Source organism: Herpailurus yagouaroundi, unplaced genomic scaffold (genome assembly GCF_014898765.1).
Source record: "Herpailurus yagouaroundi ecotype Mexico unplaced genomic scaffold, PumYag 28, whole genome shotgun sequence".
Lineage (NCBI taxonomy): Eukaryota > Metazoa > Chordata > Mammalia > Carnivora > Felidae > Herpailurus > Herpailurus yagouaroundi.
Genome location: NW_024412376.1, coordinates 126,279,049 through 126,304,095, shown reverse-complemented (window position 1 = coordinate 126,304,095; position 25,047 = coordinate 126,279,049). Strand labels below are relative to the sequence as shown.

Genomic DNA, 25,047 nt, shown 5'->3' with positions numbered 1-25,047 from the left:
GCGAACACCAGAGACCCAGCCAGAGGCCGGGGCTGGAAAGTAGGCAGCCAATCCCCGGGAAGGGGGCGGGGAAAGGACAAGGCGGCGGGGGAGAGCAGCCAATCCTAGGGAGGCCTGGGGCGGGGTGGCAGGGAGAGCAGCCAATCCTCGAGAGGGCGGGGGCGGAAAGGGGGCGGGCCCGGTCATTGGCGCCCAAGGTCTCACCGCGTGGGACTTTCCTCTCCGGCTTAGACTAGGAGACTAGTCTAGTTCCTTTTTGGAGCTTGGGAACCGGGGCGGGAGAATGGCGTCCCTCAAGACCCTCGTGGATGTGGTTCTCTCAGGCCAACGTTCCTTCCTCGGGGACTGTCCTGGAGAGGCTTTGGCCCTTACCTCTCCCCAGCTCAGCCCCTAGGCCACAGCTCTGGGTCATACAGCCTCCTAAAATCCTGAGCTGTTCTTTACTGTGCCACATTTTTATCACATTTGAGTGCCTGCTGTGTGCCATGCACGTTTCTAATCCTTAAATGGATGAAACAAAAGCCTTAGATGTTACAGTGGAGAAGAAAAATCAAGACAAAAATACCCAATATATCTTAGGGTGACAAATGCTAAGGAGAAAAACGTAAGTATTTTAGTATTAAGAAGAAGAATGTTGTGGGGGATGGGATAGGGCTTTTCAAACCCTTCAGCTTCCCAGTCCTTCCTCCCAGTCCCTGAATGAGCCTGCAGCAGTGGTTTAACTGCTATCCAAACTGCCTCTTGCTAATGTTGACCAACCAGCCATTTCTGTGTTTATCTCATTGTTATCTCTTTTCTTCCCTCTCTTTTTAAACTTAAATTTACATTTTATTTTTCCCAAGTTATTTTAACCTCGTAAAACATGCATATTTTCATAATAGAGTTAAGGCCAGGGGTAAGGGGAACAGCGATTATGAAATAAAGTGGAAAGAGACATGCTCAGTCCTTGGGAGCCCGTAGCCTCCTATTGGGATGTGTTTGTTTATTTATTTATAGAACCCATATGAGTTGAGAACCTAACATAGGCCAAACGCTGCGCTAGACCTGGAGGTATACAGATAGTGAGGGGGGAAAAAAAAAAACCCAAAATGTGAACCTTGCCCTGGTGGAAGGGTCTCGTGGGTAAAATAGACATTAATACAAGAATCACATCAAAAATGTAAAATTAGCACTTAACAAGAGTTACAACAGTAATCAAAGACTCACCTTTTGATTAAGCAGAAAACTGAAGACAAGTTTATGGGGCAAAGGAGAGGACCCTCGGGTATAGTTCCACACAGAGGGGAAGGCATGTGCAGAGTGTGTGTTCTAGGAAAGAGCTCAGTGCTTTCATGGAATTGCAGGAAGGCTGCTGTGACTTCTGCACAAAACGCCAAGGGCGGGGGGCGGGGGGGGTGTGTGGAGAGAAATACAGGACGAGGCATGATATAAACTGGGCTGCAGTGGGGGATGTGGCCGGAGATGCTGGTGGCTGCCAGAACATGCCAGAGCCTGCAGTCCGTAAATGATGCTTATTGATAATGTATTGTATAGATGTATGTCAATAAAACATTGCTGTTGGCAAGGCTGGCGTGTGTCAGGCCAGTGTGTTAAAGATATTAAGAGCTAACCTTCTTGGCGCCCTTTACTACCTGCTCTGTATGTGTATTGAGCCGCATAGATGATCTCATTTAATCCTTTTACCTGCCCACTGGGTGCAGCAGGCGTGATGAAATTCCTCATTTTGTTCCTGAGGATCCGCATAGTGCTAATATTTTGTGAGAACTACTCTATTCCCAGTCTAGTAGTATAGATGGCTGCTGGACACGTTAGGGTTTCTAAGCACATGCGCAACACTAGCAACACTGACTTAAGTTCCACTGCAACACTCGTACATTAACGCACAAACGTAGGGGAGGAAACGAAAATCATAGCTGCAGTGGCCAGATGGTGGACACAGGATGGCAGCATGGAATTCTCAACTTCTGAAACTTGGAAGGTGCTTTTTCTTAAAAGTGATTGCGGGATTTAATTTAGAACTCTTAAAATCCAGAGTTGTAGTAAGGCAGCTATATTAGAGGTTGCATGTTGACCAGCTGACCCTAAGCAATCGTGCTGCGGTCCTATCGTGTTTGATTATATTGGATTTTAAATACTGCTTTTTCTTAAAAGAATTCTTTAAAATGATTACATGCTACCTATTTTGTTTAGCATCCAATGTAGCCTATGAACTTACTGTATAAATGAGTTTTGGTTGGTCAGTTAAACTAATTAGCATTAGGTACCCACTTGAAAGTACAGCCATGATGAACTATTTAATTCTATTAAGGAAAATTGAATGAAGCGTCAGCCTCCTTCTTCTGTAGCACAATTTTAATGAGACTGCTTGGGTTGAGTCCTGTTCTATATCAAAAAAGGAACATGAATGCTTTCAGGTTCTATTTTTGGCTCTACCATGGGCTTTGCTATTATACCCAGAGCAAGACGAAACCTGTTACTTTTTTTCCATTTGCAAAATAAATGTAGGCAGTGCTTTTAGCCTTTTTCACAGGAGTGGCAGGATTAATAAGCGCCACAAATGACCTTGACCTGTTTTGTAAACTGCAGGTGCATTTTTATTGCCATATTTTCATGACAAATGGAGATCGGTTAGTTTCATACTTTTTTTTTCCCCCTGATGAGTTAATATTAAGCTAAAACTTTAAAGTCTGGAATATGTGCTTTATCAGCTGCTCTTCAACATTCCAGTTTCCAAATTCAAACAAAAGGAGAATAAGATAAATCTTTCAAGTGATAATCAAAACAGTAGAAAGGAAGTGAAAGAGTTGCCTTGTAAATGGAGGTCTGTTCATTTTGGTTTCAAAATTGCACTCTGTTTTCAGTAAGATGAGTAAGAATATCTGAAATACATTATTAAAGCCTGTGTTGAATGAAGCTGACTTGCTGGAAAACAATAATGTCAAGAGTTGGTGTGTCAGGATGTGGTATCTGTGGGCGTTTACCAGTTTGAGAAGTTTGTGATAATATGCTTTTAAGAGTGATTGCTGACCACTCTGGGATCTTTCTATGGATCCCAATGCTGACGTGGTGGAGCTGGGATTGACGGTACAAGAGGCACGAAAACATTCTTGCGCTTGGGGATTTTGCACAGCTCCAGCTCGTCAGAAGCTTCTTGTATCCATCCTAGACGACTGTTACTGGTCTACATGCTGTGGGCGTGGGCAGCCCTTATTGCGGTGATTAGGTCAGGCACACGTGTGATTGACTTGGTTTTGAAAGACAGCATCCAGGTCAGCGTCACAAGGAACGAAATCGATTACTTCAAATACTGAGCTGGTTCCTGGAAAGTGCGCGATTCCCACGCCTCCAGGTTCCAGGTAGACGTGTTTCCAGTAGGGTAACATACCTGTCTGTCTCTGCCCCCTTCCTCACTCTTCTCCAGGGAGGAAGGAGTCCCTTCTCTCACTGATGAGTCTGAAGAAGGAACTGGGCTATGATGGGCAGCCTCCCCCCACAACTCTGAGACCGGCTGACCTGTAAGACCTAATGTGAATTTTGTTTTTTGCAACTGAGTCCCTCTAATATATTTGCTTCATGCTTCTGGCTGTGTGGATCCCCATGGTTGTTATTTGGACTCTGGAATGAATGTTACATAAAAATTGAAAATAATCTCTCTTCATAAAATTCTCCCAAATCAACTCTCACCTCATTTCAGTAACTCAGCATAGAAATTGCCCTTTTAATATGTGCTGGAATTCAGATGAAATTGAACATAACAAATCTTCTGTCTTTTGCTCTTGCTCACATTCTCCTGTGGCTGTGGAAGCACAGAGTGAATGTGAAAAGTGTAATGTTTTTACATTTGACCATTTCTGTTCTTGCTTTCATTACAACTGTGATCTGTGTGAGGCCGTATCATTTGATCTAGCACAGTAGCTAACATGTATTTGAAACTCGGCACATGTTTGTTGAGTAATGAATGACTAAGTTCAGGGTATTGAGACTGAAAATGTCTCAAAACCATTTTCAGGTATTTCATAGTGCCCTCAATCAATAGCAGAGTCGGTTACTCACAGATGATCTTGTCAAGCCCCAGGGGGTGTTATCCAGCTCATACTGGGCCAGACTCATCATGGAGGCCATGGGTGTGCAGAACTGAGGAAGCTGTCCCCCAATTGAGGGTGCTACCACATTAGCCTGGACCTCACATAAACACATAGCAAAGAAATACGAAATCCCAGCCACACACTTCTGGATGGAAAGAGTTAAAAAGGATAGGGTCCATCTGGCCACTGATTACGCAGAAAATACCACCAGCCCTCTGGGGCCTGAAGCTCTATCCCGGGCCCTACAATGGCTGTATTATCACCTCTGTCACCGTTAGCCTGCGCCTAATGCACTCCTTTCTAGTAAGTGTACTTCTTCTGACTCCCTGGACCTCTCCATGTCACATACTCCAACTGCCCATCCTTGCTCCAGCTGACCTATCCCCAACAGGCTTGCTCTCCTTTCCTAGACCCCTGGGGACTCTCTTTTTCAGCCATATGCAGGAGGGTGGTCTGTATTTCCATTCATTCATGTAATTGGACGGAAGCCACTAACTGAGCACCCACTGTGTGTTGGGCACTGGGCTATGTGTCTGGGCTACAAAAATGATCCAGACATGGTCTTGCCTCTCTGAGAGCTCATAGATGATGTCGTACAGTCAGTGATGCGGTTGAGGTCGCACTGAGCACTTGTGGGGCACCGAAATGAGGCATCGAAGCAGCCTGGGAAGTGTGCCAGGAGCAAGGCCTCTTTTCTCAAGTTGCCATGTTCCAGAAGAGCTGGAGATTGAACTGAGAATTTCAACGTTTATTTATTTTTGGGACAGAGAGAGACAGAGCATGAACAGGGGAGGGGCAGAGAGAGAGGGAGACACAGAATCGGAAACAGGCTCCAGGCTCTGAGCCATCAGCCCAGAGCCTGACGTGGGGCTCGAACTCAGGGACCACGAGATCGTGACCTGGTTGAAGTCGGAGGCTTAACCGACTGCGCCACCCAGGCGCCCCAGAACTGAGAATTTCAAATAGGCCCCAGTCCCAGACCAAAAGGCGCTGTGAAGCTGAGCATGTAGTCAGGAGAAGAGGGATAATTAGTTGTGAGTTCTGGAGAGGAGGAAGGAAAGGAAAGTTCTGCAGACAGTACAGAGAATGTCAGGTGTTTAGACTTTCGGGCTTAGAAAGAGCACCAGCCCTCTTTGTGATGGAAACTTGCTGGCACCCTTTTAAAATTGGTGTTAGAGAATCAGGGCTAAGGGGTAAAAAAGTGTCCATTTGCTAAATTCTCTTATAATACATCAGGAAAAAAACTGTGTGTGTCCTGTTGGCATTTTTACTGCCATTTTAGAGGAGGGTTATAGTTTTCTAACAAGCTTCGTTCATTATAATGCACATACTTGTATCAACAAGTTGAGGAAAAACCTGATTGACATTAATCTCAAAGGTGTTTCTGGGAAGGTGTTTTTGTTTGGTTGTCTTTGAAGTGAAGATCAGAGGTGATTCTTTGTCACCCACAAAACTTTGATGTTTTCCTGAATTACTGCTCACAGCTAGGTCATAAACACCAACATACACAGGCAACATCCACAATCATTTTATGACCACGTGAGAAATTTGTTGAGGAAAATGTAATTTGCTACTGCTCAGCGTGACTTTGAAACGTTCCTGGGTATCCTGGGAGGGAAAACTAGTTCTAGAACAGCGGCATTAACATCCATTAAGAAAGTCTATGTAAAAAAGCGGGTTAACTGACTGCAGTCAAATGTATCAAAGAGGCAAAGAAAGGACTCGCTTTAGTACAGTTGATGTGGGAGGGAATGAGGCTGTGAGTCTGACCGCTGGGTGTCCTGGACGAGGCTGAGGCTTTGCACCTGGACAGGCGCAGCTTGGAATCCCTGCTCTGTTATTTACTAGTTGTGTGCCCTCAAGAGAAGTACATCCTCTCAGCTTCCTTATAAACAAAAGGGGGATATTGACATTGTTGTCAGGATTAAGTGCAATGACATAGTTAAGGTGCCTCATATATAAGTGTGTGCTCAGAACTGTAGACACATTGATCTTGAGCAAAATAGTCATTTCACAAAATTTTGACTCTGAAGTCTCAAGGTATATGTCTTGGTTTTGAATGTACTAAATGCCTTGCTTGCCCAGGTCGTCCTCATGTAATACTGGCTTACGTCTATCCTCGTGGCCACAGATGTCTGAAGATGTCAGACATGACTCATCAAAGGTTGTGGAGGAGATCTGGGGGAGAACCTGAGGACCTGTTTATTCACACACATAACTACAGTTATTTTACATGTTAGATTAACAAAGGCACGGATGATTTCTGGCTCTCTCTTACAAACATTATCCTCTCCTTAATTTAATTTATCCTCTCTTTATACATAGAAGGAGGTGAAAGTAGTACTTAGACTTTGAACAATAGAATGGTTGCCCAATCCCTGGGAAAGTCCTGCTGTTCTTTAAAGCCTCAGGAGAAAAGAATAGGGAATTAAAAAGGGGAGGAACTTGGGGCGCCTGGGTAGCTCTGTCGGTAAAACGTCCGACTTCAGCTCAGGTCATGATCTTGTGGTGTGGGAGTTCGAGCCCCGCATTGGGCTCTGTGCTAACAGCTCAGAGCCTGGAGCCTGCTTTGGATTCTGTGTCTCTCTCTGTCTGCCCATCCCATGCTCATGCTCTGTCTCTGTCTCTCAATAATAAATAAATGTTAAAAAAAAGGGGGGGGGGAGGAATTCTGTGTGGCCCATCAGAACAACCAAATTCATCCTTGCATCCATCCATCCATCCATCCATCCATCCATCCATCCAACCATCCATTCACTGCCATGTTCAGATGCCTGCCCAGCAGTTACCTTCCTGTTTGGAGAATTCCCTATTGTATGAATCTTGGGCAAAGGCAGCACCTGTCTCAAACATACACTTTCCTCTGCCCTTTAGCATCTAGGACATGGGAATATGCTGTTGGTTCAGCTAATGGGACTCTCCTGCCTAGGATCTTAAGCCTGAAGCAAATCAGCAAAGAATCAAGGACGCTGTAGAGTGTGTGTGTGTGTGTGTGTGTGTGTGTGTGTGTGTGTGTGTGGCAATGGTATGAGAAATAGCATCAAATGTCTACAAATAGCAGTGTCTAGCAGAATGGTGCCCTCTCCAATTATGGCATGATTTTGCCTTTGTCTGCTCAGCTTTTCCCCTACCTCCAACTTTGTGGTGAGTCCTGTCTTGGCTTGTTGTTTTCTGGGTCTTTGGCACTCAACATGGAGAGAACGTGTGTGAGTGACAGGGCAGGAGACAAGGGAGGAAAGAGAAAAGAGAATAAAGCTTCCAGGAAAGAGAAACATAACGATTCTGAAGTAGTGTCAGACTATGGATGAGTAGAAACCCTGAGACCATAAGGAAGTGTCACTGTGGTATCTGACTCAGGTTCCTATATTGGCCTTTGAAAATACAATTAGTGACTACTGTTACTTTTTAATTACTTTCTTGTTCCCAGACTTTTTTCTTTGAGTGTGCTTAATATTCATTTTGGCAGTATGAGCCCCAATGGACAGTCTACACTTGAATGGCCACTCCTTTTGTTTGCTTGGGTCCTTGACTCTTCTCTGTGACTAGTTGAGTTTATTCTCCTTCTCACCCGGGGGGAACTGCCCAGCATCTTGTTACAGGTTGAGGATGAAACTGACACAGAGGAAGGCAAAGCCAGTTAAGCCACAAGCATACAGAATCATAGCCACAGGATTCAGATAATTCTGAATGGGCTCTACCATTGGACTTCCAGTGAAGTGTGCCAATCAATTTCCCTGTTACTTAAGTAAGATCAAATTGGACTTTCTGACTTGCAGTTAAACGCATCTTAAACTGATATGGTCACATGGTGGAACTAGCCCTCAGCGTGAAGCAGAATACTTGGTTTATGACCCGTTGGCTGTGTGACCATAAGCAAGTCCCTTCACCTCTCTGGGACTCGCCTTCCTCATCTGAAAAGGTGAAGGTTTTGAACTAGATCAGTTGTCCTCAGCCATGAGTGGTCCTGCTCCCATAAGAGATATTTGGGAAAATGTGGGGCATTTTCATTATCACAGTATTTGGCAGGCAGGGGACAGAGATGCAAAATGTCTACAATGCTTGGGATGATCCCCTACGATGAAAATTTGTCTCGCCCAAATTGCCTCTTGAGATACTGTCTGGATAGAGTCTTTATGTCCGTGTTCCTTAATTTTGGACAATATTAATCACCCTGGAAATTGCTAAAAATGTAGATTCATCGTCTTGCTCCAGACCTACTGCATCAGCATCAAGATCCCCAGTGATGCGATACAGTCTAAACTTGGCTTTACTTGTTCGTTCACCTCACCAGGCCGTAAAATGCTGACAGTATAAAAGTTTTCTTATGAGACTTGAAAGTCACAGATGCAGAGAACAAAGCAGTGGTTGCCAGAGGTGGTGTGGGGTGTGGGGGAGATGGGTGAAAGGGGTGAAGGTGGTCAAAAGACACAAACTTCCAGTTATAAGTCCTGGGGACGTAATATACATACAGCATGGTGACCACAGTTAATAACACTGTATTATATTTGAAAGTGGCTAAAAAATAGATGATAGAAGTTCTTATCACAAAGAAAAAAGTAACTACGTGCAGTGTGGATGTTAACTAGACTTATTGTGGTGATCATCTCACAATTTATACAAATACCAAACCATCCCTTTGTACACCTGAAACTAACATAACTCATAGAATGTTTCATCAACTATATCTCAATAAAAACCATATAAATCGTATAAAGTCATGTATGATATTTGAAAAATATAGTCGTTAGTATTGGAGCCTTCACAGAAACCTAATTAAAAAAGTTACTATCCTCATTTTACAGATAGAAAAACTGAAGTTCCTATCCCCATTTTACAGGCTAAGGAAAGTGCTTCCTTATCATGACAAGCTAGTAAATACAAGGGTTGGGACATGAGCCCAGATATGCTTGACCCCGAGCCCTGAAGTCACCCTCTTTTACTACACAGTTCCATACTGGTCTCTGTCTTTGTGATATTAACTACCAAACAGACAGACCAGAAAATGCTTTGGCTGCTAATTGTAACCATGCTCTGTTCATATAAATGATAGACATCTAAAATACATGTGACGGCTGTATGATTCAATATATTGTTAATAAAAAGCTAGTTAATAAACCAGTATGGGGGCGCCTGGGTGGCGCAGTCGGTTAAGCATCCGACTTCAGCCAGGTCACGATCTCGCGGTCCGTGAATTTGAGCCCCGCGTCAGGCGCTGGGCTGATGGCTCAGAGCCTGGAGCCTGTTTCCGATTCTGTGTCTCCCTCTCTCTCTGCCCCTCCCCCGTTCATGCTCTGTCTCTCTCTGTCCCAAAAATAAATAAACGTTGAAAAAAAAAATTAAAAAAAAAAATAAATAAATAAACCAGTATGTATAGCATGACTCTATTTGTTAACTCTATTTCAGATGTTAATAGTAGGAGTCATTATGGAATATACTTTTTGTTTGTTTTTTTAAAATTTTTTTTTACCGTTTATTTATTTTTGAGACAGAGAGAGACAGAGCATGAACGGGGGAGGGTCAGAGAGAGGGAGACACAGAATCCGAAACAGGCTCCAGGCTCTGAGCTGTCAGCACAGAGCCTGACGCGGGGCTCGGACCCACGGACCGCGAGATCATGACCTGAGCCGAAGTCAGCTGCTTAACCGACTGAGCCACCCAGGCGCCCCTGGAATATACTTTTTGAATGTAATTACGTTATACAAGTATGACAGAGATGGCTGGCTAACACTCATGTTACCCCCTTCCTTAGCTTAGAGTTATCACTTAGATGCAGTTGCCCTACCAGAAGCTACATTTCCCAGCCTCCTTTGCATCCAAATGAGGACGTATGGCTAATTCTCACCCATGGAGTATGAATAGAGTGGTGTATCTCTTCTAAACTGAGACTTTTAGGGGCACTGGGATGGCTCAGTTGCTTAAGCATCCAGCTTTGGTTCTGGTCATGATCTTGCAGTTAGTGACTTCAAACCCCACATCGGGCTCTATGCTTACAGCTCGGAGCCTGCATTCTGCTTCAGGTTCTGTGTCTCCCTCTCTCTCTGCCCGTCTCCTGCTCACACTCTGTCTCTCTTTCTCTCAAGAATATATAAACATTAAAAAAAAAAAAACTGGGACTTGTAAGAAATGGGGTGTGCCTTTTTTATACTCCCTCCACCATCTGGTAGCCAGGTTCAGAGGACTCCAAATTAACAGGGCCTCTTGAACCCACAATTTGGAAGGAGCCCAGGTTCCTGAATGACCATGGGGACGAACGGCTACTGGTTGAGCAAGACACCTACAATGATGAGGAAGAAATGAACTTCTGTAACGCTATGTCACAGACATTTGGGGTTTGTTACAGCATTCTATCTGATTCAACTAATAGGGTTACTCTATGTGATACAACTCAATTATACATACGCATCAATAATTATAATTTTACTCTCTTCTTTTTATACATATGTGACAAAATATAACATTTCTGAGATTCAAAGGTTTAGCTACAGCAATGAGCAATCTCACAGATTTTTAACTCTCAAAATTCACATCACATCAAGGATATTGTAGGAACCACAGACGAAGGAGTAAGAAGCTGGCAGATTCACTAGCTGCCTCTGAACATTTTCGTTCATGTGGAATCTGACCATATATAGAAAGTCATTGAAACATCCTTGAATTATTACTACACCAGAGGGACAAAGAGGTATCAGAGATTCTGAAGCTAGCTACTGAGAAGTTTGCTTTTTCTTGATTTGAAGGGCATTTCATACATAATAAGTATGTATAAACATGGGGCGACGGATTACAAAGTGCTATTAAGGACGGAAAGAAAAGTGGATAAAACATCTGCCTATCTTTTATCGTGATACCTTGAAAAAACAAGGGAAGCTGAACTTAATACCTAATTGACTACAAAGACTCACAGGTGTTTTGAAAAGCCGAACAGTGCGTTGGATTTAATTTCCAGTCGGTTATGTTGCAGTATCTTATCCAAAAACTCATAACGAACTGCAGTAACCTCATCCAAAGGCGACAAAGGCAGCACTGACTTAACCACGAGGCCTGATAAGAACCCGGATAGTACACGTCAGCCACAACAGGTTTAAGATTTCATCAAACTTTAGAAAGAAGATGGGAGAAAGATGCAATTGCTTGAGTTAATGGAAGAAACCAAAATAGTTTAATTGCTTAGCATGAGAGTGAAAGCACAAAATGAAAATGTGGTGAAAGAGTTTACCCCTCAATAGAAGGGTGTGTTTATTCTCATGGACAATATCAAGGTCAGACAGAGATGATGTTTTGTTTCTCATGGTTCCGTGAGCACTGTCGTCTTCCTTAGTGAGGGCTTCCAGGAGGATGGAAACAGACTTTTGTGGACAGAGGCTTGATTTTAAATGGATCATTCACGCTGCCTGGCTCTGTCTACACAAAACCAAAATACCTAGATACGGAGTATAAAGCTTGGCAAATGCCAAATGATGCCAAGGTTTCTGATGTTTCCAAATATCCAAGGGTTTCTGCAAATGTCTCCAAATATGTAGATGTGGATGTTGGCTTTTTAGTTGACAAAATTCAGACAAAGACTGGACTTCTTATATTTAGCACAACTATTTTTAGCTCAAGCTTCTATCAGTGCTTAGGGATGCATGATAAGGCAACTGCTTCAAATTCCTGACCCCAGGAAGGGCTCATGTAGTCAGGGAGGGCTTTGGAAAGATGCTTATCCCTTCAGGCTACCATGGGGACTATTATGCCTGCCACTTGAAACCCTGTAAATCCTCTAAACATTCCTGACTATTCTGGAGAGGTAAAGGCATGCCAATAACGTAAGGAGCTGGTAAAATGACCTAATGAACAACCTAGTGCTGGGCATTCGGTAGATGCTCAGTATATGCATGAGAACGTGTGGCAATGGGAAGACAGTGTTCACAGACTTCCTTTACCACTTACCAGAGCCTGAAGCCACGCCTTGGTGTAGGTGAATTTCCTATGCTTCAATCTCAGATGGATTTTTCCGCTTGCATTTACTCTTGCCTACTTAAGATGCTGTTCCCGCAGCCCTCCCCTCTCCTACATAAGAAAGTTTTCTCTCTCTTTCCAAGACCCTTTCCATACACTTGCACACATGCCATTATCTTTCCCATTCTGTAATGCGTGCGCGTGCACAGACACACACACACACACACACACACACACACACACACACACACACCACCTTCTTTTCATTATACTTCCTCAACCACTGAAGAGAGCCACAGCCATACGCTCCGGGGTCAGCTCTTTAAGGAGGCCTCGCCAAACGCTGGCTTCCTGAGCCAGGGGGACCCTCTCTCATTCTCATTCTCTCTCTCTCTCTCTCTCTCTCTCTCTCTTTTGGTGGGTTTGAAATGTAATTGGTTTTGTCTCCAGGATTCCTCACCCATACCTGGTCTCTCATCACCTCACTTAGGGGTTCAGACTCAAGAGGGCAGGTGCAAAGGGAAAGAGAAGGTCCCCGTGGGCCATGCGATGCAGGAGACGGTGGGCGGCAGACTTGGGGTTCCTGCAGCAGGCATAGAGGCAGCAAGGAGTGGGCAAACATCAGGTTCTAGACCTCCATCTCTTCGGTCTACACAGTGAAGTCCCTGTCTCCGTTCTTGTCCAAGGACAACGACCCAGCTCCTTGGGCAGCTCTTTTTATCACTCTTTTTACCGTATCTGCCTCTGGTGCTGGTAGTGGCCCACTTGGGCGCGGTGCGCTGGCCGTCTGGTGGCCGGGGAGATCCCAGGCGTTGGGGTAGGGTGGGGGGCAGCCGGGTGCCTGCAGGGTGCAGGGCCCCGCCTTCCACAGCAGGTGGCTGTCCGGCTGCAGCCCTGAGGGTGAGTCGGGGTGAGTGGCCATGGCCAGAGTGGCAGCACTGGCTACAGAGAGTGCACCATGAACAGGAGGCCCAGGCTGGCTCCGCATGTATTTTAGAGCCAACTTCCTGAAAGACTTGTCTGTACTCATTGCCTCCAAGTCTTCTCTCTTTGTTTCTTTTTTAATGTTTATTTACTTATTTTGAGAGAGAGAGAGAGAGAGAGAGAGAGAGATCGCCAGTGGGGGCAGAGATTGAGTGAGAGAGAGAATCCCAAGCAGGCTCTGGGCTGTGAGTACAGAGCCCAACGCGGGGCTCCATCCCATGACCGGGAGACCACGACCTGACCCGATATGAAGAGTGGGCCACTCAACCTCCTGAGTCACCCAGGCACCCCAACTCCTCCTCCTCCTTCACGTGGCTTCCAGGACATCAGTCAGACTGTCCTAGCTTTCGGCCCATCTTGGGGCTAGCCTTTGTCTTTTCTCAGTCCCCTTTGCGGTTTTCCCCTCTTGCTCTCATCTTTGAAAGTTGGAACCCCCACAGAGTTCAGTCGTTGACCCTTTCCTCTTTTCTTTCCAAATACGTGCCCTTGGAGATTTTCTTTAATCTTGGAGCTGTAAAATGACCACGCATATGCCGGTGACTCGTGAATTTATATCTTCATGCCAGCCCTCTCTCCCAGACTCCAGACATCCATCTACCTGGCTGCCTTCTCAGGATCCCCACTTGGCTGTCTGGAAGCCTCCTCAAACTCAGCACTTCCCCAGCTCAAGTCCTGGTCTTCACTCCTCTCAAAGGCAATTCCATCCTTCCAGGTGCTCAGGCCAAAGCCATGGAATACATCCTTGACTCCTATTTCTCTCCTACCCCACACTCCCTTCATGCCCCACAGGAAATCCTGCTGGTGGTACCTTCACAGCATGTCCAGAATCAGACCACTGTGGTCACCTTGGCTACTCCCACCCTGGGTGGAGTCACCAAGACCTCCCACGGCAGAGGCCCCTTAACAGGCTCCCTGTTTCTACCCTTGGCCCTTGTAGTCTGTTCTCAACACAGCGGCCGGAGTGATTTTTACAAAACGTGAAGCATCACGTTACTCCCGTACTCAGAACTGTGCAGTGGCTCCTCACCCCCCAGCCCCCCCGCAAGACCTGTGTGGTCTGTGCCCCTGCCACGTCTCCGACATCGTCTCCTCCCAGCCTCCCCTTCAGCCCTGGGTTCCACCCACGCTGCCCCTCACCTGCCTGGAAGGCTCCGGGCACGCTCCTGCTTAGAGCGCGTTCTCCTGTTATCTGCCGCTCTAACCCCCTCACCCCCTTCCAGTCTTCCCTCAACTGTCACCTTCTCACTGGCGCCTATTCTGATTACCCTTCTTAAAATTCCAACCTGAGCCCTCTGAATTCCGGGAAATCCTCACTGTGCTCTGCTTCTTCCCCCACAGCGTGCCCACTGCCTTCGTATACTGTGCAATTACTCGTTTGATTCTGTCTGCTTGCTTTCATGTTGTTTGCTGTCTGTCTCCTCCCCCCACTAGAACGGGAGGTCTGCTAGGGCCGCGATCTTCATCGGTCTGTCCACGGATGCACCCCAAGTACCAGGAATGGATCCCGACGTCCAGAGAACACTCGCAAGTGTTTGCTGAGAGAATTGAATCAGCAAGTGGAAGAATCTGGTTGTCAGGGTCTCCTGCTGGTGGTCATGAGGTGCCATTTGCCGGCCAAAGCACTCCATCTCATCTGATCCTCTAAGGAGCCACATGACATCGGTTTATCTCCTCCATTTTCCAGAAGGTCTGAGGAATATCACATAACTGCAGGGGGCAGAGGCAAGACCCGAACCCAGAGTGTGCACGTTCACCTTCCCCGCTATCCTTACACATTCCCAGTACATTAATTGGCACAGGTTTTCTGCAGGGCAGTTCAGCCTTATATGGGAACAGCTTTACAGATATTCATACCCTTTGGTCCAGAGAACTAGTCACAGATGTGCCCAGAGACCTATCTACACCATTGTTTGTACAAGCAGTGCATACCTGGGAACTGATTTTTTAAAAATCATGGTATATTCATTCAATGGAAGACGATATAGCCAATGCTGCTGACGGTGTGAAAGGATGTATGCTGAAGTGGAGAAAGCTCCCCAGCATGTTTCTGGAAGAAACACCAGGGACAACATACCAGGATGCAGAATTGTAGACGTGTTATGATGCCCTAACTTTGAAAAATTACATTATTTATGCAGAGAAGATGTCTGGAAGTAATACACCAGAATGTTAATAGTGGTTGTCCTTAAATGTGTGATTATGGGTGATTCTTATTATCTCTAGACATTTCTGTGTAACTGTGTGTGTGTGTGTGTGTGTGTGTGTGTGTGCATGTGTGTGTGTAACATTTCATAATGGGAAAAGTGTTGTCTTTACAAGGAAACACTGCCTCAACATTAAAATGTACTTTTCTATGTATATGATACATGAGTAAATTTTATGACAAAACTAAACATACCTGAATAGCTGAATCAACGATTAGATTCCTGTGAAATACTGAATGGGTTCTAAGAAGTCAGAATGTTACAATTATATCCAAGACTAAAGTAGTTTCACTGCATTATGATATCTTTATCAAGATCAACTGTAACGAACCATTTCCCTTAAGCACACTACATTTTCCAAGTTTTAGTAAGGTTTAGTGTTTCTTTTCCTTTCTTTTTGGAGCTATCCCCCCCAAATAAGCATTACATTCTATTTCTCCATAGAGCACTTGGATCTCTTGACTTGGAGAGAAGTAACTCATTCCACAGCACAAAGTACCTTGATAAGTTGTTTCAAGTACTTTGCCAGTAAAACATATTTAGACCGTGTCATCACATTAAGAAATTACTGTACTAAAGTGCATTCCTAAGCAATTGCTTACATATATAAGTTTTTCTTTTAATGCCATTCCTGGAGAATGTATTCTTTAAAGCCTATCTTGGAGAATATCATTTTGTTTTCTGATTACAGGCTATTTTAAGAGCTGTCAGAAATCTACATAATGCAAGGAAGTACTGTGGGGGCTTCTAAAAATCAAAAATCAGGACAATGCCAGAATGATTAGTTTACTTACTAAACAGAGAGGGAAAAGGACACATTTGCTTATGAAACAACTTGAACGATTCAAAAAGGATAATGTTCCCAGATTAATGATCATGCAATTTGAAGTGACTTTTAAATATATACTTTCTGAAGCCCAGATAGAATCTTAACATTCTTGTGGGTTTAAAGTGAAATATGTCAAAGGATTGGGATGAATTTTTTTTTAATTTTTTTTTTAACATTTATTTATTTTTGAGACAGAGAGAGAGAGAGCATGAACAGGGGAGGGTCAGAGGAAGAGGGAGACATAGAATCTGAAACAGGCTCCAGGCTCTGAGCTGTCAGCACAGAGCCCGACGCGGGGCTCGAACCCACAGACCGCGAGATCATGACCTGAGCCGAAGCCAGACGCCCAACTGACTGAGCCACCCAGGCGCCCCTGGGATGAACTTATTAAAAGAGAGGTTGGTGGGGTGCCTGGGTGGCGCAGTCGGTTAAGCGTCCGACTTCAGCCAGGTCACGATCTCGCGGTCCGTGAGTTCGAGCCCCGCGTCGGGCTCTGGGCTGATGGCTCAGAGCCTGGAGCCTGTTTCCGATTCTGTGTCTTCCTCTCTCTCTGCCCCTCCCCCGTTCATGCTCTGTCTCTCTCTGTCCCAAAAATAAATAAACGTTGAAAAAAAAATTAAAAAAAAATAAAATAAAATAAAAGAGAGGTTGGTAATAGAGTGTAAGAGCTGACAGAAGGTGCCACGCTGGGTGGGAACACACACACACACACACACACACACACACACACACGCACGCACAGATGCGTGTACACATACATGCACACACACGCACACGTCCAGGCATGCACAGATGCATGCACACATGTGTGCACATGTATATAAGTACACACACAGATGCACACACATTCATGTGTGCACAGATGCCTGTACACATAATGCACATGTATTCACAGGTACATACACATGCACACACATTCGTGCATGCACAGTTGCATGTACACACATGCACATGCACACATTCACACGTGCACACGTGCATGTGTGCACACACACCCACCTGTTCACACAGTCCCTACAGCAAACTGGGCTCAGTTCTGAGAACTTGAAGATGAGCCATTAAATGCCTGCTCAAGGGGGTGAGTTCACACAGGTCAACATAACCTAAGAGAAAGGGACAGCTATTGAAGAAAGAACATAAATGCCATCAACTTCAAAAATGTGGACAAAGGTGCCTGGCTGGCTCAGTTGGTAAAGCATGTGACTCTTGGAGTCATGAGTCCAAGCCCTGTGTTGGGTGTTGAGCTTGCTTAAAAAAAAAACTGGGTACGTTGGCATGAAAGCTCCACATCAGGAATATAGGGCATAAATTCATGGACAGGTGCATTGTTTTCCAGAGTATCACAAGGCTATACACAGGGATAAGAGAAGAAAAGTAATTAATATGTGAGAACCCCATGGACCAGAGATTATCAGTGGAATGCCTGAGCGGAGCTGGAAGACTGGTGGTCACCTAACTTCGTTTTCACCCACACTCCCCCTACACGTTTCTTCCTGTGCTGTCAGGACTGGGCCACTCTCCCCTCAGGCAGACCCTGCTCCAGCCCTTCAGCAGCCAGACCTGCCTTCCTTGGAGACCTCTCTCACTGAATGACTGTAGGGAGCAGTCGGGCCAGGCCATCAGGTTTTCTAACCTTGCAAGAGAAGGAAAGGCCCACAGTTCTCTCAGAGCCCCTGCCTGCAACCCATGGACCAAGCCATTTTTGCCTCTACTCAGGTATTTTCATACCCATTTTACTCACAAGGAAAACTGAGGTCTATTCTAGGTTACTCAGCTAAGAAGCAGTACCATCAGGAATTTAAAATTAATTCTGCTTTGGGGAGCCTGGGTGGCTCAGAGAGTTAAGAATCTGACTCTTGATCTCAACTCAGGTCTTGATTTAGCAGTTCAGGCCCCACACTGGGCTCCTCACTGGGCATGAAGCCTACTTAAAAAATAAATAATAATAACTCTGCTTTTCCCCAAGACTCAGATGCTTTAACCCACACTGTCATGGCACATAGGAGTTCTAGTCTCAATGGTAAACGTTGACAGTTTTTCACGAAATGTGGGTTTTAGACCTTTAACAAATGATGACAAGAATTTCTGGGAGAAGTTGGGTTTGGGAACCCTAGTTCTTAACTTTGCTTTTTCTTTCTCTCTCTTCTGTCCACTCATTCTTTCCCTCCACTCCCTTGATCTTTTCTTTCTTCGAAACTTGAAGGAAGCCTTTAACTCCTTCCTCACCATATCCAGCCTGCCATCATCTCTGACGGCAACCTGTGAAATTTTCTCCATGAATGTCAAGTGCAGGCTCCAAGCAGGTGCCCTGGCCACACCCCTTCTGTACTGCCATCCACTGCACAAGTTCTGTGCCAAGCCCACGTTCTTGTGCATCTAGTAAATATTAGCTGAATATCCAGAACACCACACCTCTCGGGAGGCAAGGCCAGGGACCCAGGCCGCCCCCACCATTCCCGCCGCACTCTTTCTGGATCTTACTTCTTTGCAATGGGATGGAGTCCCATTTTCATTTTTCTTACCACATGAGGAAAAAAAGAGAAAGAGTATTCAGATGGGTACAGGCAGGACACGGACCCTCCCATGTGACGACCCCCAGAAAAGCGATAAAAAACTGAACACGTGCTTTAGTTGTTTTCTGTTTCAAGGTTTCCATTTTCCAATAGAACAAAACGTTCTCCATGGAAACAATTTTCGTGGGGATAAAAGATGGGTCATAACAGGCCTGTGGTAAGGAAGTGTGAGCGGAAGAAAGAATGACCTGGATCACAGCAGGGACCCAGCTCTCCAGACAGGGGTGGGGCGGGAGCAGATGTGGGCCTGGCCTCTGTCATCCTCTGAACTCTTATGCGAGGCTGCCTTTTCTCTAAAATCTGCTGGAACCTAAAATGAAACACCTGAGCCATAAAATAGGTGGGCTGACTTTCAAGAAAGCCCACCCAGCCATCCTTACTAATGGTACTGCAGCTCTGTTTGTAAATAAATTGGGATCAAACTGATAGATTGAAAGGAGTAATTATAAAGCAGTAGTGTGTGTGTGTGTGTGTGTGTGTGTGTGTGTGTGTGTGTGTGACGTATACTATTTCAGACACATTCGAGGGTATTTAAATCAGAGACATCAGACTCAGTTCAGATATGGCCTCCTCCAGGAAGCCCTCCCCGACTGCTTCTTACATGGCCTCCAGAACAGGTTAGGTCTTCCTCCGATATATGCAGCAACCACTCAGCATGCCCAGCAGGACTTTACCCAGTGTCCCTCCTCACCAACTTGTGAACTCCTTGAGGATTATTAGGATTGTGTCTTTTTTTTTTTCTCCTCTACAACACCAACACCCAGTCCAGAGCCTGGCGCATAGAGGCCTTCAAGACTTGTGTGCTGAATTGGAAGTGCAGCATCTTAAGACTTTAGGTAGTTGGCGGCAGGGTGATTAGTGGTTTGCATTCAAGGGTTGTGGAGCCAGACTTCTTGGGACAGATCCTGCTGTTAGCCTACACTAACTGTGGCCTCCTAGACCCCAGTTTCTCATCTGGAAAATGGAGGCGTGATTGGTACCCGCCTCTTTGGACTGTTGAGTGATGAATGAGAATTATTTAAAGAGCTTAGCCTGGAGTCTGCTGCTTAGCTTAGTAGGCAGTTCATAAACAATAGCTAATCTTACTGTATTATTTGGTAGAGGGAGCTTTTCAGAACAAGAACAAATGGGCTCCAGTTCTGTCTCTACTTTGCCTCTAATCCAGAATTTAGAGACCGACTCATCCTAAATCCTGCTTCTCTCTATGTGACGTATGAACACGTCCGGCTTTACTGGAAACCACATTCTGGTCATTTATTTCGGAAATCTGAACTCTGAGACCAAAGGCTCATGACCGCTCTCTGCTCAGGACACAGGTCAGTTTAACTTTGGCATTTCTGAGGAAGCCTACTTCTGTCCACGCCAGGGCAGTGAGCATCATTCCACTTCTGTGCGCTTAAAAATTTCTTACTGGTTGCCAGGTTACAGGATGAACATCAGAAAGACAGAGCGCTGTTTATTTCCAAATCTTTAAATAGTTCACAGAATGGATAAAATTAACATCCTCCGTAAAAATGATGACTTCTATTCCCGCTAAGCCCTTTTATTATCATGGCCTCATTAGTTAACATAATACTTTTAGGACGCGGGCAAGATAGCCTCCCTTTTGCAAATGGAGAATCGAAGGCCCAGAGAAGTTAAGAAAATTCTCAAGGTCACCCAGAGAACAGTTATGTGTGTTGGAGGGGCACTGGAACTTAGGACCTTTGACAATGAAGCCAGTGTCCTATGTTATAACACATCTTGGCAATGTAAGAAAGATTCCCTTCCTTAAAGTCTTCCAGCACTATAGCAGAGGCTGCTGTTTATCCACTCTTTCTGTCCTCCTTTATAATAAAGTATCTAATTTTAACAAGGCACATAGACGCCCTCCATTCTCCAGTCTCCCTAACAGACAAGTTTGGCTACATGATTAAGTGACTAAGTTCTGGCCAATGAGAGTTGGTGGAAATGATGCGTATCCTGAAAGGGAGAAAACATATCTTCCTTCCTCCTTTCTGCCCGCTGCCATGTGGACGTGACGGCTGGGGTTCAAGCAGCCTTTTTGAACCATGAGGTGGGGTAAACTGTGTTCTGTGGTTGGCCCATGGAAGACAGAAGGTGCTAGTCTCTGAAACTATGGACAGGCATCCTTGCCTCTGATGGATTACACAAAACTTAGCACATGTGAGAGAAAGGTATATTTGTGCCTGGTTTAATAGAGTTATTATTTTGGGTTTCTGTTATTTATAGCTGAGCCTAACCTAAACAAGCCTAACCTTTTTCTTTTGTACCAAGAAAAAAAAATCCTGGATTATTCAATGAGGCTTGTCGGGCCATACACAGCCTATCCCTGGCTTACCTTTTCAACCTCACTTTGCACCCATCTTCCTCTGGCCCCCTACACTTTAACCCTACTCTTACTTCCCACACACTGTTCCTTCTGCTTAGGATGATACTGCCCTGGAGAGTTCCTCCTCATCATTGGGGTCTCGGTCGATGTGCTCCATTTTTAGTGAGACACTCCTTGGCCAAACACCTCTCTCATTGTTCCTTTCCCTTGTAACTTTTCACTGTGGAAATAGGTATTTCCTTGCGTGGTTATTTGTTTCGTGTCTTCCTTGCCTACTGGATGCTAGCTCTAAGGACTGAGGGCTATACTCTGGTCATACGCAGGGCTCAGCTGTGGCAGACCGTAGTTTCCAAAGATGTCGGCAACAATATTTCCCATCCCACATCCCCTTTTGCAGGGCGGCCTGCCACAAGAGGTAGGGTCTATTTCTCTGCCTCTTGGAATCTGGGTAGGCCTGGTGACAGCTTTCACTCCTAGAACGTGGCAGAAGTGACCCAGTACCGGTTCTAGGTATGGCCTTCACCCGGCCCAGCTTTCCACGTTCTGCTTTCCACTTTGAGGCCAGTTGCCACGTGAGAAGCGCAAGTACCCTGTGGACACCATGCCTTGCAAAGCCCCAGGCAAGTGGAGAAGGCCTAGAGGGTAAAACACTACATGAAGAGGGAAGGAGAGTCCGTGGAGCACCATGTCACCTGCTACGTGAGGGAGCATTTGGTGGTTCAGCCCAGATGCGCCTTTGGACGACGCCAGGCCCAGCCACGGTCCGCTGGCAACCATGAGAAACTCAAAAGGATAACCCGCCAGCCAGCAATAGATAATGTGAACACCGGCATGGGTAGGCAGTCAGTAACGATGGATGATGGCTGGATTTTATTCTTTTCATTATTTGATCGTTGCAGCTAAATACCCACAGTACTTCTGAGACAGGCCTAGAGCCAGAGTGTCTTCCAGGGTGCAGTTCCCACCCTGAGCCACCCCACCCTTACTGGAGGCTTGTGATTTAATGCTTGCAAGACAAATGCAAGCAGAAGATGGCTTCTCCCGCAGGAGCGGCCCCAGGAGTTGAGGACACAGCATGAGAGAAAGGGTAGGAGGGTCAGCGGGGCGTCACTGGTTTGTTTGCTTGCTGTGGCACGTGTCACCTTTAAATCACCATAATAAACACAGCTAAAACATGGGAACAGAGTGAGATGGGCAGGACGTGAGGGAGGTCATGAGATGCAAAAAGGTGGAGATGGGACACAGTGTGCGAGATGTCCGCAGATGTCCCGGGGCAGTGGGGTTATAGGCAATTAAAACACTTTCTTCCTGGGGTGCCTGGGGCGCCTATGGGCACACTCCATAGAGCATGTGACTCTGGATCTCAGGACCAAAAACACCAAAAAACCAAAACAAACAACACACAAAACCCTACCTTCTTCCTTTTGCTCATCCAAATTTTCTAAACATCCTTCAAAACATTTCCTACTCCTTTATTAAAAATAAGAAATAAACTTTTATTTAAAGATTTCAGTTGTGCTGTGAACTCTATAGAAGGCGGAAAAAAAAAAAACCCAAAAAACCAAACCCAAGCCAAATTGAAATAAGATGAAACAACCAAAAACCCAAACTCCCACACTGCATTCTTAGCAGTCAGTAATTTTATTTTTTTTAGTTTTAAAGGTCATCATTTCAGGAAATAAAGAAATGAGTGCATCCCAGAGTAGCTTATAGAGGACAGTGAGAGTAAGCATGAGTGGGTTGCCCAGGGCGGCTGCATTCTGGAAAGCAGGCACACAACACATTCCCATTTTTATCTTTCCACGGAATATTTGATTTGCTCCCTTGGGTCATCAGTGCTTCATCTAACAGTACCTTGGATTTATCAAACCCTCTGATTTATAATTATCTGGCATTAAGTTGCTGTTTGGAAACTATTTTTGGTCAATATGCTCATTGGTGTGATTAATTATACCTTATTAGGAGACCAGAATTTATTCTCTGGAAGTGTAACCTTTTCGAATTTGGAAGGAGTAATTTTCAGCTCACCCAGCTCAGGAACTGTTTTAACATTGAATCACCAGGACGGAATCACTGCTCCTAAAGTGGGCAGCACAGAGTTTGGAAATATGAGGAGGAAAAGACATCAAAAACTAGATAAGTAAGCTTGGGAAGGGAGTAGCTCTGCTTTTCCAGATAGGACCTACCAGGGTTCTCCTAACGGCAGGTTCACGACTGTTTACTCTCATTTCATTCGACAGGAGTTTATTGACTCCTGCCTGGATGCCAGTAGCTATGTCGGCCACTGGTTCACCATAACATGTGGCACTCATTCGTTCATTTATTCAGTTAAGTGTTTAGTGAGCCCCTACTGTGTGCCAAACATTACTGTAGGCCTAGATTCGTGGGTTACATCAATGAACAAAACTTTCACTCTAGTGGGAGATTACATTCCAGTGCAAGGGGAGAAGAACCATAAAGCTATCCATAAGCAAGTGATATAGTATGTTAGAAGGTTTCAAGTACGCTGGAACATAAAAACCGGGAAGGCGCATCAGGAGGACCACATGTGTGTAGACACAATTTTGTAATTGTTTAAAAAAAATTTTTTTTATAACATTTATTTATTATTGAGAGACAGAGAAGGCAGAGCATGAGCATGGGAGGGGCAGAGACACAGAATGTGAAGCAGGCTCCAGGATCTGAGCTGTCAGCACAGAGCCCAACGTGGGGCTAGAACTCACAAACCACGAGATCATTACCGGAGCCGAAGTTGGACGCTTTACTGACTGAGCCACCCAGGCACCCCTAAAAAAATTTTTTTTAATGTTTATTTTTGAAGGAGAGAGAGGCAGAGCATGAGCAGGGGAGGGGCAGAGAAAGAGGGAGACACAGAATCTGAATCAGGCTCCAGGCTCCAAGCTGTCAGCACAGAGCCCAATGTGGGGCTTGAACCCATGAACCGCGAGATCATGACCTGAGCCGAAGTCAGATGCTTAACCAACTGAGTCACCCAGGCACCTCTAATTTTGTAATTATTAAATAGGGTGGTATGGTGTGTAGAATAATGGTCCCCAGAGGTATGTCTGAGCCCTAACCCCTGGAATCTGTGAAAGTGACCATATTTGGTAAAAAAGTGACCATATTTGCAGCTGTAATTCAGTTAAGGGTCTTGTATGAGGATTCTCCAGAGAAATAGAACCTGTAGGATAGATGGATAGATAGAGAGACAGACAGACAGATAGACAGGAGAGTAGATTTATTGTAGGAATTGGTTTACGCAGTTATAAACGCCAAGAAGTTCCATAATCACTCTCCACGAGCTGGAGAACCAGGAAAGCTGGGAGTGTAATTCAGTCTGAGTCCAAAGGCCTGAAAATCAAGGGGCTGATGGTGTAAAGCCTGGTGTATGTCCAGAATCCTAGGCACTGAAGTACCAGAGTTCAAGGGCAGAAGCCGGATGTGTCAGCTCAAGTAGAGAGAGAGCAAATCTGCCTTTCTCTGCAGTTTTGTTCTATTCAGGCTTTCAGTGGATTGGATGATGCCTGCCTGTGTTGGGGAGGGCCGTCTGCTTTATTCAGTCCTCCAGTTCAAGTGCTGCTCTCTTCCAGATACAACCTCGTGGACGCACCCAGAAGTGATGGTTTACCAGCTCCCCGAGCCTCCCTGAGCCCAGTCAAGTTGATGCAGAAAGTTACCCATCACAAGTCTTGGGATAAGATCGTCCTGGATTCTCCAGTGGCATAAATCCAATGACAGATGTCCTTAGGAGGACAGGAAAAGGCAGAGAGAAGTATGAGACACGTAGACAGGTAAAGAGTCCACAAGCAGAAGCCGGCGACCCCGAGCCAAGGAATGCTTGCAGCCACCAGAGGCTGGAAGAGACAAAGAAGGATCCTCCCCTAGGGCCTGTGGAGGAAGTGTGGGCCTGTCAGCATCTTGACATGGGGCTTCTGGCCCCACAAACTGTTCGAAAATAGACGTCTGCTGTCTTTAAGCCACCCAGGTTGTGGTAATTGGTAGTCCTAGGGCATGAATACAGATGGTAAGAGTAGATTCCATGGAAAAGTAGTGTCTGAGGAAGTCTTAAAGGATATGGGAAGTCTGCTGTGTGAACATCCAG

General features: G+C 45.4%; 1 long non-coding RNA gene across 2 annotated transcripts; it reads left to right on the top strand.

The window, feature by feature from the left end:
* The first annotated feature begins 241 nt into the window (after nucleotides 1-241).
* On the top strand, nucleotides 242-24,743 carry LOC121035848 (uncharacterized). Of its 2 annotated transcripts, XR_005793112.1 has the most exons (3): nucleotides 242-604; nucleotides 3,422-3,515; nucleotides 24,536-24,743. It is a non-coding gene; the product is annotated as an uncharacterized LOC121035848 (long non-coding RNA). The 2 variants fall into 2 exon arrangements; XR_005793115.1 differs by lacking the exon at nucleotides 24,536-24,743 and having other exon boundaries at nucleotides 3,422-3,677.
* Nucleotides 24,744-25,047: the final 304 nt, after the last annotated feature.